Here is a 14,703-nt window from a genome sequence, read left to right as displayed (position 1 = left end):
TCAGTATTTGAGAGCTACAAGACGCAATGTACTGAAACAGTTTATATTATGTTTTATTATGCAGCTGCTGACCCCACGCCCCTCCTTTCCGCATCCTCCACAGAGGATGACACGGCGGTCGGATGATCCCAGTAGGCCACTCGTGGCCTGAAGACGGAGTGCTTTGTTATGGAGCAGTGAGTGAGACAGGGTTATAGCCTATCCCTGGTGTTATTCAATCTGTGTATTGAGCAAGCAGTAAAGGACACAAAAGAAAAAAATTGAGTAGGAATTAAAATCCATGCACAAGAAATAAAACCTTTGAGGTTTGCCGGTGATATTGTAATTCTGTCAGAGACAGAAAAGGACCTGGAAGAGCAGTTGAACGGAATGGACAGTGTTTGAAAGAAGAATATAAGATGAATATCAACAAGAGTAAAACGAGGATAATGGAATGTGGTCGAATTAAATCAGGTGATGCTGAGGGAATTAAATTAGGATATGAGGCGCTTATAGTAGTAGATGAATTTTGTTATTTGGGGAGCAAAATAACTGATGACTTGTGTGGAGTGTAGACGTGTATGGAAGTGAAACATGGGCGATAAATAGTTTAGACAAGAAGAGAACAGAAGCTGTCGAAATGTGGTGCTACAGAAGAATGCTGAAAATTAGATGAATAAAGCACGTAAGTAATGAGGTACGGGCGGTGTGGCCGAGCAGTTCTAGGCGCTACAGTCTGGAACCGCGCGACCGCTACGGTCGCAGGTTCGAATCCTGCCTCAGGCATGGATGTCTGTGATGTCCTTAGGTTAGTTAGGTTTAAGTATTTCTAAGTTCTAGGGGACTGATGACCTCAGAAGTTAAGTACCATAGTGCTCAGAGCCATTTGAAGTAATGAGGTGGTACTGAATAGAATTGGGGAGAAGAGGAATTTGTGGCACAACTTGACTAGAGGAAGGTGTCGGTTGATAGGACACGTTCTTAGGTATCAAGGGATCACCAATTTAGTATTGGAGGTCAGCGTGGAGGGTAAAAACCCGAGGTCGAGACCAAGAGATGAATAGACCAAGGAGATTCACAAGCCTGTAGGTAGCAATCGTTAATCGGAGATGAAGATATCCTGTTGCTGGACGCTCAATTCCCCTCGTGTGGTAACTATGGACTGCCTCTGGCTTCTGAGAGAAAGTTCTAGCCTTTGAGAGGAACTTGAGAGTATTATAATCAGCACAATAGAGGATGATGTGGAACACTAACAAGATATAGTATACTTACGGTGGTACATCACATAGATGGCAGTACAAAATGTTTGAAGTCGCTTCGAAATCGACTGCAGATCAATGAAAGCTAAAAATCCAAGGAGGAAGAAAATTACTAAAATGTTATTCTTCGTACTCCATGAAAAAATTTCACCGCTAACGTACACAGTTTCCAGCACCATATTTGTACTAACAATTACCAGTGGAAAAGTGTTAATTTGGAATCCAGAAACCATCAGGATAACAAGGTGCAAAATGACTAAAAAAATTTATAATTATTTAGAACCTCTTCAAAACGTCCGTATTTCAATGATAACATTATTGGAGAACTGCGATAAACAAAAATTAATGATTGTCACTTGAGTTTGGAGCTCAGGCTCAGAAATACACTGTGACTAATAATCATAAATTTAAGTCACTTGTTATACGAGTAGAATGATGCGGTTTTGGCCGGAAGCACTATGGGACTTAACATCTGAGGTCATCAGTCCTCTAGACTTAGAACTACGTAAACCTAACTAACCTAAGGACATCGCCCAGATCCATCCCCGAGGCAGAATTGGAACCTGCAACCGTAGCAAAAGCGTGGTTCCGGGCTGAAGCGCCTAGAACCGCTCGGCCACATTGGCCGGCGATGCGGTTTTCTTAACGGCTTATCATAGTCTCTGATAAACCACTCAGAAGTATAGTTGCAGATGGTGGTGTAGTTCTTCTCTCGAAATTTAAGGAAGGCTTACGATAACTCTTGCTGGGGCCGGACAATATTTTCTAACACAAAAACGAGGTTGAGGGTGAACAAAACACAGATGCAGTTAATGACATTGTAAAGATGAATACAACGCGAAAATGCTGTGGAAATATCAAAAGGATGTAACAAACTATGAAACAAGATTACGATGACTGAAATCTGGTATGTACCGTATCAGTAGTAGTTTGGCACAGCTAAATAGAGCTATCTTGAGGAAATATATTCGCGCAAAATAAAGAAGATAGTCTCTAAAAGAATAGTTTCAGAGCGAAGGGAAGTATGAAGCGTCTCTCTACGGTACATAAAATTAGAATGACTACAGCATAGAGGCACGATATTTTTCGGGAACTAATCACATGCTAACGTCCTGCGCTGTGACGTAAACAGCGTGTTACTTTTGCAGATTGTCTACTTTCGGCCCAATCCTGCTGTTATTTTTCTCATAACGGACTGCATTTCCTTAATTACAACGGCTTTATTAGAAACCGAAATAATACCACCCGTCTACTTGCAGAGCAATCGGCAGCTCCCATAGAGGTTCGCCTGACTGACGGGTTCATAAAATAACACAGGCGCGTAACGAAGTGAACTTGGTCTTACGACTCTCGATAGTCAGCCACCGAAGTTTTAAGCGGATTTCCATTTATATAACACGAAATCTTTTCATGAGCATGCGAAGAGACTTTAGAGCGAAGATAGTTTGGCTGACGCTGAGTAATGTCAAATTAAACACATTTCGAGTTCAAAAGGAAGTTAATCGGTGAACGACAAAGACAGCAATTAGCAGTGCTCTTCCACTTCCATTTCTGAGCTTTAGACTTTTCCTTATACGATGAAGTATAGGTTTTATTTTTGACACTCACTGTAAACTTAATGAGAGGAAAATTGCTTTAACTATTCTTAGTAGCTGTGATTACTTTTCTTTACAAAATTTTTCGAACTTATTACTTTAATTTTCGTAGAACTGCTTGTACGAAGCGTATTTAGGACGCTAGACTGAGAGGCAGAGAGTTGAAGATTAAAACCGAGTGGTGGATTAAAGTATGACGATTTGGTACAGAAGGGAATCTGGCGGTGGTTTTTACGTTTGTCTATGCCAATCCCAGGCTCACCGCCCGCTCACACCTCAGAACTCACAAGACACAAAGCAGGGAGGGTAGTTCAAAAAAACTGACCGACTCCCTAAACATACGGGGCACAACCCATCTGCCTTCAATATTAACTGAATGAGTGCTCATCTCGTGAATTCCCGAAGGAAAATGAAATAAGAAAACTATAAAAAGGAATTCTACTACCGAAGCTGGCGTACTGGAAAGGTACAATGTATTTATATAGATCTGCAACAAAAACATGTCTATACGCAGTCATGATCATGTGGCCCTCTGTTTCATCTAACCAGGCATTCCACATTTTTTACATTAGTTCAGTACAACATTAAGCTTATAAGAAGTATTGGACTTAATGTAGACTCTGACGATTACTAATTACTGTAAAATTAACTATGGCTACAGTTATAGCTGCAGAAAAAGTCACAGCTGTATTTATTCATAGAAATTAGACAAATGAAGACAAATTAGAGATACGGAGATTTAAAATGAGGGCACTGGTAGTAATAGACTTGACAGAAGGGATAGGAGGATACAAAAAATGAAGAAAATGGGGGATGGAGGAAGAAAATGTAACTCGCATATAACGGAAACATTTGCTTTTTCTGTTTGACAAACAGAAACTGTCTATATATGTTAATTACTAAGAGGCTCTTACTGGAGAGAACTAAGAAACAGGAATTCCACTGCACCTTGACAACATTTGGTTGGCGGCAGTCGCCGCTATCGGTCTTTAGTGAAGAGACACCGAGAGAAAATTCGCTGTTCGCTGCTTAGGATACTTCTTTTTAATACAGTGCCTTTTAACTTTAATTGCATTTCAGTGATTTCCCGGCTTTCGTTCAGGCGATAAGATTTATGAAGCACTTATCTTTCTGTGAGAATTCTGCAACAGGGGATACGATATCGCACTGCAGGTCACTATCATTAAATTGGAATTATGTAACAGGATGTAATTGTTACTGTTGAAACGTCCCCTTAGGACAATTGTACACGACTGTGCTTAAACTGACATACAATAGTATTTAGCGCAACGCAATCTGACTTTCAAAAATCCCTACAAAAGAATGGCCCTGACTAACATTAAACTATACCTTTCACAAATAACTTACCTCACAAAAATCTTCATTACTCGAACTACTGCAATACAGCGAGCGCCACTATTGCCAGCTAAATAAAAGATTCAAACTACAGAAGGCACTAACTACTGATGGGGATAGTTAGCAAATGAAAGATATTAATAGAGAACAAACAATGTATTTACCTTAATAGTCATAATATATATATAGCAGTTCATGACAAATTACAAAACTCCGCCATCTCTCTCCCCACATCCACCACTGCTGGCGGCTCACCTCCAACTGTGCAACGCTACGCGCTGTTCACATCCAGCTGCCGCTGCCCAACACTACAATGGCAGACAACAATGCAAACTAGTCACAGGCTGCACACAGCACAGCCAGTGATTTTCATACAGAGCGCTACGTAACGTTGCCAATAAGAAAATATAAACAGCCTACTTACATAGCCCCCATGCTCCCTACAAAAAAAATTTACAAATTGTTTGGGGCAGTAGCCAATACAGATTTGAAAAAAATTTTCATAATTACAATAACAAAGAGATCAAATGCACACACTTATTGATACAATGTTGGTCACAAGCTAAAATTTTCTCACAGTCCATAAAGATAGTCCTGATCATTCATCATAATAGTAATTACAGTTTCTTTTTCACAAAGTCTCATTAGTAAAAGAAATTGCACACAGAAGTAGTGGATTTCCATGCAGTCGTGAAGAAGTAGTGTTGTCCTTCCAACAGAAAGACAGTGCTGACTCTTGACATGCAGACAGGTAATGGGCCACAACAGAGCTAACCCACCGCAGAGTCAGTCGAAGTTGATGAATATTGGTAGGTAGGTCATCACAGAGTAGACCCACTGTAGTCCTGGTAGAGAGTATGGTATTGGTGGGCCGCCAGAGGTGCAGACCCACTGCAGTCCTTGTAGAAAGTGTGGACAGGCCCACTGTAGTCCCGGTAGAGATGACCAGCAGCCATCTGCTGCGACTGTGCAGGTGCACAATCACCATTGAAGAGTCTTGCGGAGAATATAGCAAGTCCATAACCACCACTTGTGCACTCACAAAGCTTTTTGGAATTGTCCTTAGAACGAGCAATGCTGTTATCCAGTCCCTTGCCGAATTATCAACACATGTGCACACACTAACAGTCCCTACTTCTCACATATTGTCCATTACTATGACCAACAGAAATGTGTGCAGTGAAATGAATGGTTACAAGTTACGTAATCTGATGAACTGGTGTCAATTACAATTTTATAATATAAGAATACAATAACAAAGGTACAAAATACATGATTAAAGAACATAACAATACAGATAACATTTGTAGTAATACAGGCTTTACAACAGAATAGAAATAAACATATACATCAATGTTACAGGAATTATGAGATAAGTAGATACATAAACGATCAGAATAGCTTTTGAAACATCAACTTTACACATGAGCATTAAAACAAAACAGAATAAATAATGTCTAAGCATATTTATAAGGTAAATAACATATTATTAACGCCAATTATATTTGAGGATAACAGTATTCCTCATCATAGTGAATATAGCTTAGTATTAGAAGAAAAAATTCTATAAAACTACACAGAGACAGGAAGAAAACAAATACACAAGGGTACACAAAGACATAGTGGGATAACACAAGGAAAAGACAGGGTTTGTTTCACTGCAGTATTTGGCAAACAAAACTTTCTTTGCTTCTTGGAGATCTCCCTTCATTCATCATTATTCCCAAAAAGTCCTATCTATACCTCCTTCCTGTATTCTATTCATATCTCTTTCAAAATAAGTATTTCTGATTGTACAATACTCATTTTGGCCCAAATCTTTTTCATATAACTTCTCAATGCATTCTTTCCCTACTGTCCACAGTCAGTTTCTTATATAGTCTACCTCCTCTTAAGCTAACTTAAATCTACTGAGCTCAGATCCTAAACTAATGGACGAGGCAATTTCATTAAGCAAATGCGGATGAGTTCTGAGGGGCTGTATGGGTTTGACAGGTACTGATTCTTGTGCATCATGTCTTCAAAATATTTCACAAGACTGGAAAATTCAGATTGTTCGAAATGTTTCATCATTATGATGCCATGTTTTGCTCGGTCTTGTGTGGCTTGAGACCAATATGCTGAGAGGAAGGCATGGTAAAATTCTCCTTCACTGTGGCAATCGTGAATGACCGATCGCATTCTTACAGCTGGTTCATTCTCTAAGTAGCCACACATAAATTCTAACCTGTGCTCCAATGACCAGTTGGGAGGGAAACAATGAGAGAATTGATGGAGCCACGCTTGTGGATGAATGCCGTTGGCAGTATTCTTAAACGTTTTGAATTTACGTGTAGTAATGAACAGCTTATAGTCAAAATCATCGTGTCGGCGAGTAGCATATCGGTCATTGTTACGTCGTGTCGGCGGTTCCATCTCAAAATTCGGTGTACCTTGCCAATTCCTTTCATAATTTCCGAAGTGTCCTGTGTTATTACTTTGTGGCTGTTCCGTATTTCTATGTCCCTCTTCCCGTATTGGAGCGCGAGTGTCCTCTGAAATATGTAATTCTTGTATTACCTGCGTCAACTGATCTTGTACTTCGCGGATTTCTCTTTTGTACTGTGTATTGATTTGATTTTGATTTTGTTTGAATTTTCTTATTTGTTCATACTCTTCTGTGTCAGTGAAGGATACGGGTCTTGTGTCATTCAGATCATCATCTACCTTTGTAGATAAGTTAGTGACCTGATCCGAAAGTTCGGCTACTTTCTCCGATAGTGTACTTATTTCCTCCATGTGTCTTTCTGAACCAATTTTCAGGGTATCTACTGTGTCCTTTAAATTTTCCTGAGTTTTTGCAAGTTGCGTAACCGAATCGGTAGATGCAACTGAGTTAATTTTAGCTTGCAAGGTCTCATGATTTTCATGAACAATAGTTTGCAGTTCTTTTATGGCTGCTTCGTGATTCTGTAATGCATTTTCATGATGCGAAAAAATAGGTTGGAAATGCTCACAAAATTGTGTTTTTACGTCATTACAGACTTTTTGACATTTCGATTCGATGTTATGTAACTCAGTAGTTAAATCTTCACGTGTTTGTTCAAGTGTAGTGTCTAACTTTTGAAGATTTTGTTCCATTGTGTCTAACTTTTTAAGATTTTGTTCTACTGTGTCTAACTTTTTAAGATTTTGTTCCACTGTGTCTAACTGTTGCTGTGTTTGTCTCTGGTATTGTTCCATTGTGTCTAACTTTTGAAGCTTTTGTCCCATTTGTTGCATTAATTGTAATAACAATGCATTAGTGTCTGGAATCTGTTCCTCTACGCTTTTCGGCAGTGCATTTGCACCAGCAACATTCACATTTTGACAAGCAGAAAATGTGTCTTGACTCATTTGAGAAAACGGTGAGGACCCAAAACCTAAGTCTACAGTATTTGCAATATTGTGTTCTGTCATTTCGGATTCCTGAGGCGAGCTGTTGCCGACCGATCGATCGATAATGCTTCCCTGTTCACTACCTGTTTGACTGTCTACACCGTTATTTGCCGCCCGCTCCATTTCCCTATGCACAGTTACCAAATTACTACTTCGAATGTCTGTTAATTCACTACCCAGTGGTGCTGATAAGCTACGCTCGTCGTCACTATTATTTCTCAGTTTACTTTGGAGCCTAGTGTTACGTTTTTCACACGCCATTATTGTCACAATATTTCACACGACAACACAAAAAACACAATTTGAAGAGCAAAAATAAGAGAACACATTAACATAGAACTGAAAATAATATCTAGTTAATTGCAAGCGCAGCTGCGAAATACTTGGTGCAAATCTACATGCATGCCACAACTGTTTTACTGTGCAACAATGAAAAACCACAACTACCAAGGAAATTCTCTCTATAATTACGCGCTAGCAATAAACAAAAGCTACACTAAATACACAAACTACAAGAAAAAATCATAAGAGTCCAGTGAGGTATCCTAGGCTAAGGGTCGACATATGAAACGTCCCCTTAGAAAAATTGTACACGACTGTGCTTAAGCTGACATACAATATTATTTAGCGCAACGCAATCTGACTTTCAAAAATCCCTACAAAAGAATGGCCCTGACTAACATTAACCTATACCTTTCACAAATAACTTACCTCACAAAAATCTTCATTACTCGAACTACTGCAATACAGCGAGCGCCACTATTGCCAGCTAAATAAAAGATTCAAACTACAGAAGGCACTAACTACTGATAGGGATAGTTAGCAAATGAAAGATATTAATAGAGAACAAACAACGTATTTACCTTAATAGTCATAATATATATATAGCAGTTCATGACAAATTACAAAACTCCGCCATCTCTCTCCCCACATCCACCACTGCTGGCGGCTCACCTCCAACTGCGCAAGGCTACGCGCTGTTCACATCCAGCTGCCGCTGCCCAACACTACAATGGCAGACAACAATGCAAACTAGCCACAGGCTGCACACAGCACAGCCAGTGATTTTCATACAGAGCGCTACGTAACGTTGCCAATAAGAAAATGTAAACAGCCTACTTACACTGTGTCGGCGATTGTGCTAAGTGTTGTGGCAAATATTGCAGTGTGGAATAAGTACTTATAAACCCTTGAAAATATAACATACTTATTACTGGAAAGTAGACTTGGACATTCATATAGCAGACTCACAGAACGAGATCATCAACGCAGTCACGACCATGTGAGATTTTCTGCTAGAGGGATACATCTGTAGAAAAAGACAGTAGTGGAAACTGAACTTAGGCAACAATGCATGATGTGTATAGGCTGTACTGCCCATACTGCATCCCCTACGTGAAGTAGTTGTTATAACCAGCCACACCCTCGCCTTCATGGTAAGTTGCAGTTGGACCGCTGACAAATGTCGAAGTGTCACCTGGTCGGACAAAACATGTATCTTGTTATGCCATGCATACGCCATCATCCAAACGAACTGCACCTCGAAACATGCACCACGCCACGGATGCAGGCTGGCCACGGCAGTATTACGCTATGGGCTTCCATGGCGTCTGTGCTAGTAGTGGAGACACGAAGACAACTGTGGACTACGATAACATCATCGCACATCATCTGCATCCTTTCACGCTTCTGTTCTTTCTTTATGGCAATGGTATTTTCCAGCACGATAACTCCCCGTTTCACATTCGTAGAATTGTGCTGCAGCGGTTTGGGAATACGATAATGAACTCACGTTGATGTCTTGGCCACCAAATTTGCCTGATCTGGTCCCCGTGTAACACATCTATAGCGGCATCAGATGGCAGCTCTGTGCCCACAAACCAGTGGCCCTTAGTTTGTCGGAATTGCCTGACCTGAGGGTAGACATCGGGTGCCAGATACCTCCGGAAACCTACCAAGGGTTTGTGAAATCAATGCCACGCAGAATCGAACGTGGACCAACACTCTTAAGCAGATGCTCGTAATGTTCTGTCACATTAGCTTGCGTACATCTGGGAGGTCTTGTTCAGTGAGTCCAACAAATATTAGCCTAATGCATTTTTTTAAAAGTAAGTCTGTAGTATGTGAAAAAAAAGCGAATACAAAATCTGAAGAGCCAATCGTTTTGAAAGAACTTCGGTAAATAATTTTTGTTGAAACACAAGGAAACAAAATACATTCACAGCGATAACAAGGGTAATAAAATAGAAAATTTAATACAAAATCTACTTTATGAAGTATTCGACCAATCAGATTTTTTGAAAGTTAGAGAGTGAGAACATGACTCAAATTAGAAAAAAAACAGTATTTCGTGAGGTTTCCCTGTGCAGTTATTACTGCTTGTTTTCATCTCGGCATAGAGTGGTTAGCGCGACAGAATGACAATCCTAAGGGCCCGGGTTCGATTCCCGGCTGGGTCGCAGATTTCCTCCGTTCAGGGACTGGGTGTTGTGTTGTTCTAATCATCATCATCATTTCATTCCCATCGACGCGCAAGTCGCCGAAGTGGCGTCAAATCGAAAGACTTGCACCCGGCGAAAGGTCTACCCGACGCGAGGCCCTAGTCACCTGACATTTTTATCTCGGCATAGAGATAAGATTGCTGTCACAGAAAATGAAGTTTTGTACCATTCTTCTTCGAGAGCTTTAATTCTTTCTTGTTAGAAACCCGTCACTTTCTGATGTCCCCTACGAGCACATTCCAAAGCTGTTCAGTGGGATTAACGTCTGGGCTTCCAGGAGAAACGCTCAGTTCCTTCTATGTGTTGGACAGGAGGTACATCCTCGTATTTATTGTCCTGATGATCTAATTTCCTTGAAGACCTAATTTTTCGTTAGTAGGACTTTGCTTTTCCTTTAAAACGTGAATATACAGTTTGAGATGCATCGTACCTTCTATCAGATGTAGCTTTTCAACACCTGCAGCAGTCATACACCTCTAAACCACCGTGGTTACATGTTCTGCGGCAGCATCTCCGTGTTTTTCTTAAGCCACACCATTCGGATGGCATTCTACCTGAGTATATTACATTTACTTTCATCACAATATATAACTATAATCCAAAAGTTTTCTTTCATTAGTCTAAATTTCTGGGCAAAATAAAGACGTTCCTTCAGATTCTGTTCACTGACCCAAATTTTCTTGCGAACTACCTGTTCAATATATTCGTATCTCCTGCAGGTATTTCTGGCTGAGTTGGCACAAACGTTTTTGCTCCCCAATCAACTCAGGAGATCCGATTTTAGGATTTTTCTTGATTTCCCTCACCATAAACCTCAACTCTTCTTCGGTCAATGAGCGAGGGCGTCCGGTCCGCGTTGGGTGACTTATTTTTTGCTACGCAAAAGCAATGTATTATCAACTGAACCGTCCGTCGATTTAGATCAACCGATAACTTCAGCAGTTAGGATCAGCACGGATTACGCAACCGCAGAATAGATTTTGTTTCAGTTAGGTTCGTCTCACCAACCTTACTGTCTACGTTGCAAACTACACTATCCCGGCGTCACCATTAAACAACAATAGGACGCAGAGTGTAATTGCGAACGATTGACGCTTGGGTGTGGCGTGGTTCTGCATTAAAGTTTCGTCCCTGGGCGCGAATTTTAGGCATATTCCGATGGTGGGCTAATATTTTATGAGTCGCTGGTAATCCATCCGCTGGCCGTAGTGGCCGAGCGGTTCTAGGCGCTTCAGTCTGGAATCGCGAGACCGCTACGGTCGCTGGTTCGAATCCTGCCTCGGGATGTGTGTGATGTCCTTAGGTTAGTTAGGTTTAAGTAGTTCTAAATTCTAGGGGACTGATGACCTCAGATGTTAAGTTTCATAGTGCTCAGTGCCATTTGAACCATTTTTGCAACCCATCAAGGAAAGTGGTACTGCAGCCGCACACGAAGTACGTGAATAATGATAACAAAACCAGCCGCTGTGTTTGAATCCAACGTCGTTTATTCTTTTTAAAACATGCTATCAGTTTCGACACCAAATGGTGTGATCTTCAGGCTCCAAGCGTAACCTGCCATCCAGACGTCGCGCAGTCTGACCATGCTGGGCTTGTTATTGCCATGGAAGATACGGAATGCAGTTAATTTTGGTTCGCTGCATACCATTATATTCATTACACGCGAAAACGATTGTGGATTGGGGCCTGAAGATGACACAATTTGGTGTCGAAACTTGTAACATGTTTTAAAAGGAATAAAGAACGTTGGATTCAAATACAGCCGCTGGTTTTGTTATCATTATTCAAGCTTTTGTATGAAATTTTCCAGTTTGTTAACCTTGTTATAGCTATGAACATATTTTGTTCCCTCAAGTCCAAAATGGTTCAAATGGCTCTGAGCATTATGGGACTTAACATCTGAGGTCATCAGTCCCCTAGAACTTAGAACTACTTAAATCTAACTAACCTAAGGACGTCACACACATCCATGCCCGAGGCAGGATTCGAACCTGCGACCGTAGCGGTCGCGCGGTTCCAGACTGAAGTGCCTAGAACCGCTCGGCCACACCGGTCGGCTGCCTTCAGTCAATAAAAAGAATTTACAGAGGTTTTGTAAATAACAGATTTCAGCTATCAGTCGTCCTTTGGAATTTTTTTATTGGTATATATACCGGGTGAATAAAAAGTCAGTATAAATTTGAAAACTTAACAAACCACTGCATAATGTATATAGAGAGGTAAAAATTGACACACATGCTTGGAATGACATGGGGTTTTATTAGAACCACCCCATATTGCTAGACGCGTGAAAGATCTCGTGCGCGCGTCGTTTGGTGATGATCGTGTGCTCAGCCGCCACTTTCGTCATGCTTGGCCTCCCAGGGCCGCAGACCTCAGTCCGTGCGATTATTGGCTTTGGGGTTACCTGAAGTCGCAAGTGTATCGTGATCGACCGACATCTCTAGGGATACTGAAAGACAACATCCGACGCCAATGCCTCACCGTAACTCCGGACATGCTTTACAGTACTGTTCACATTATTCCTCGACTACAGCTATTGTTGAGGAATGATGGTAGATATATTGAGCATTTCCTGTAAAGAACATCATCTTTGCTTTGACTTACTTTGTTATGCTAATTATTGCTATTCTGATTAGATGAAGCGCCATCTGTCGGACATTTTTTGGACTTTTGTAATTTTTTTTTGTTCTAATAATACCCCATGTCATTACAAGCATGTGTGTCAATTTGTACCTCTCTATCTACATTATTCCGTGATTTATTCAGTTTTCAAATTTATACTGACTTTTTGATCACCCGGTAGATTTCAGCTAGAAACTAGCCATTCTCAATGGACTATCATTTTTGGTCAATGCATGTAATGCCCGTTGGTCGGGCTTTGTCCGCAGTTCATTGAATGAACTAAGCGCGACCAACAGGTATTACATGCGTTGACCAAAAATGATAGTCCATTGAGAATGGCTAGTTTCTACCTGAAATCTATATCTGCCAATAAAAAATTCCAAAGGACGACTATAGCTGAAATGTATTATTTACAAAGCAAAATAATGGTCGCTGCGTGGAACAGCCTCTGAATGAAGGGTAAACTGATTTACAGAGTTGCTTTCCATAGAATTAAACTTCAGATTTTGTATTCGCTGCTTTTCACGTGCCACATATACTTTTGGGCTCAATGAAAGTTTTAATACCATCCCAAACATTACGGAGTGCCAGCTCAACGATATTTCGTCAATTAAGTTATGCCGGCCGCGGTGGTCTAGCGGTTCTGGCGCTGCAGTCCGGAACCGCGGGACTGCTACGGTCGCAGGTTCGAATCCTGCCTCGGGCATGGGTGTGTGTGATGTCCTTAGGTTAGTTAGGTTTAAGTAGTTCTAAGTTCTAGGGGACTTATGACCTAAGATGTTGAGTCCCATAGTGCTCAGAGCCATTTTTTTGAATTAAGTTATGCGTGCTTAAGGAAACGGCAGCCCTGTAGAAGGGGACGCTTGTCACGCCACGTCGCATTGAGTGGCAGTTGGCTGCGCGCCCACGGCAGCTGTTGGCGTGGTGTCGAGTTGAGTGGAGTGCCGTGGTGCTGCGGGCTGTTGACCGCTGGCCTTGCATTCCGGGGGCCGCGAGCGAGCCCAGACCAGTTCACGGACGCAGCCCGCCTGCTCCTGCCTGTCCCCGCTGCAGGCGGCGCGCGCGCACACACACACACACACACACCTGCTGCCAGTAGCCAAATTCCTGAACGCGTTCATCAGAGACGCTGTTTCTCTAGTGCGCACTAAATTTGTGCGTGTTGCCCCATGTCCCTATTATGGCGGGATGTATCGAGGTATGTCACCTGTCTCGCATAAAATTTACGCAGGACGCCAGATGTCCCAACTTTCGGGCTCTGCTAACAATCAATTTGAAATACGGATTAGCTAGAATTAGACTTTCGCAACAACGGAGGGCCCCCATGAATAGCGAGTTATAGTAGGACAACTGAAAAAAAAACAAAAAAAAAATCCGAGAGAGAAATAACGAAACAACCATCAAGGCATCATTAGTGGGATGGTTCTTCCTGTTTATAGTGGACAATGTTTTTTCATCGGGCCACATGCAGATCGCACTACTCCTCTATTTACGAAATATAAATTTCCTTTTATTTGCCTATTTAATTTAGTATTTTGATTCTATGTATCTTGAAAGTAAGAGAGGCAAAATTTTTGAATCTTGGTTCTATTTCTACGTTTATTAGATCGGCTATTTCAGAAATCGGTCATTTTGAGCTTTCTTAACAGTCAGATTAAACATACGTGAAGAAAAAGAGATATTCAACGATAACCTTTAGCGTTACGACAGCCTGGAACCTCAATAGAGATCGATCTACTGCTCCCCAAAATATCTCAGGTGAAATGTTGGCTATCTTCCTCGTTAAGCTCATCTTCATGTCACGTAAGATAGCCATGATTACAAAACTACCACCTAAGCCATTAGTATATCCCATCAAGCATACATACTACACTACTGGCCATTAAAATTGCTACACAAAGAAGAAATGGAGATGATAAACGGGTATTCATTGGACAAATATATTATACTAGAACTGACATATGATTACAT

Source organism: Schistocerca cancellata, chromosome 2 (assembly GCF_023864275.1).
Source record: "Schistocerca cancellata isolate TAMUIC-IGC-003103 chromosome 2, iqSchCanc2.1, whole genome shotgun sequence".
Classification (NCBI taxonomy): Eukaryota; Metazoa; Arthropoda; class Insecta; order Orthoptera; family Acrididae; genus Schistocerca; species Schistocerca cancellata.
The sequence above is the reverse complement of the archived record's forward strand: the minus strand, read 5'-3'. Positions refer to the sequence as shown.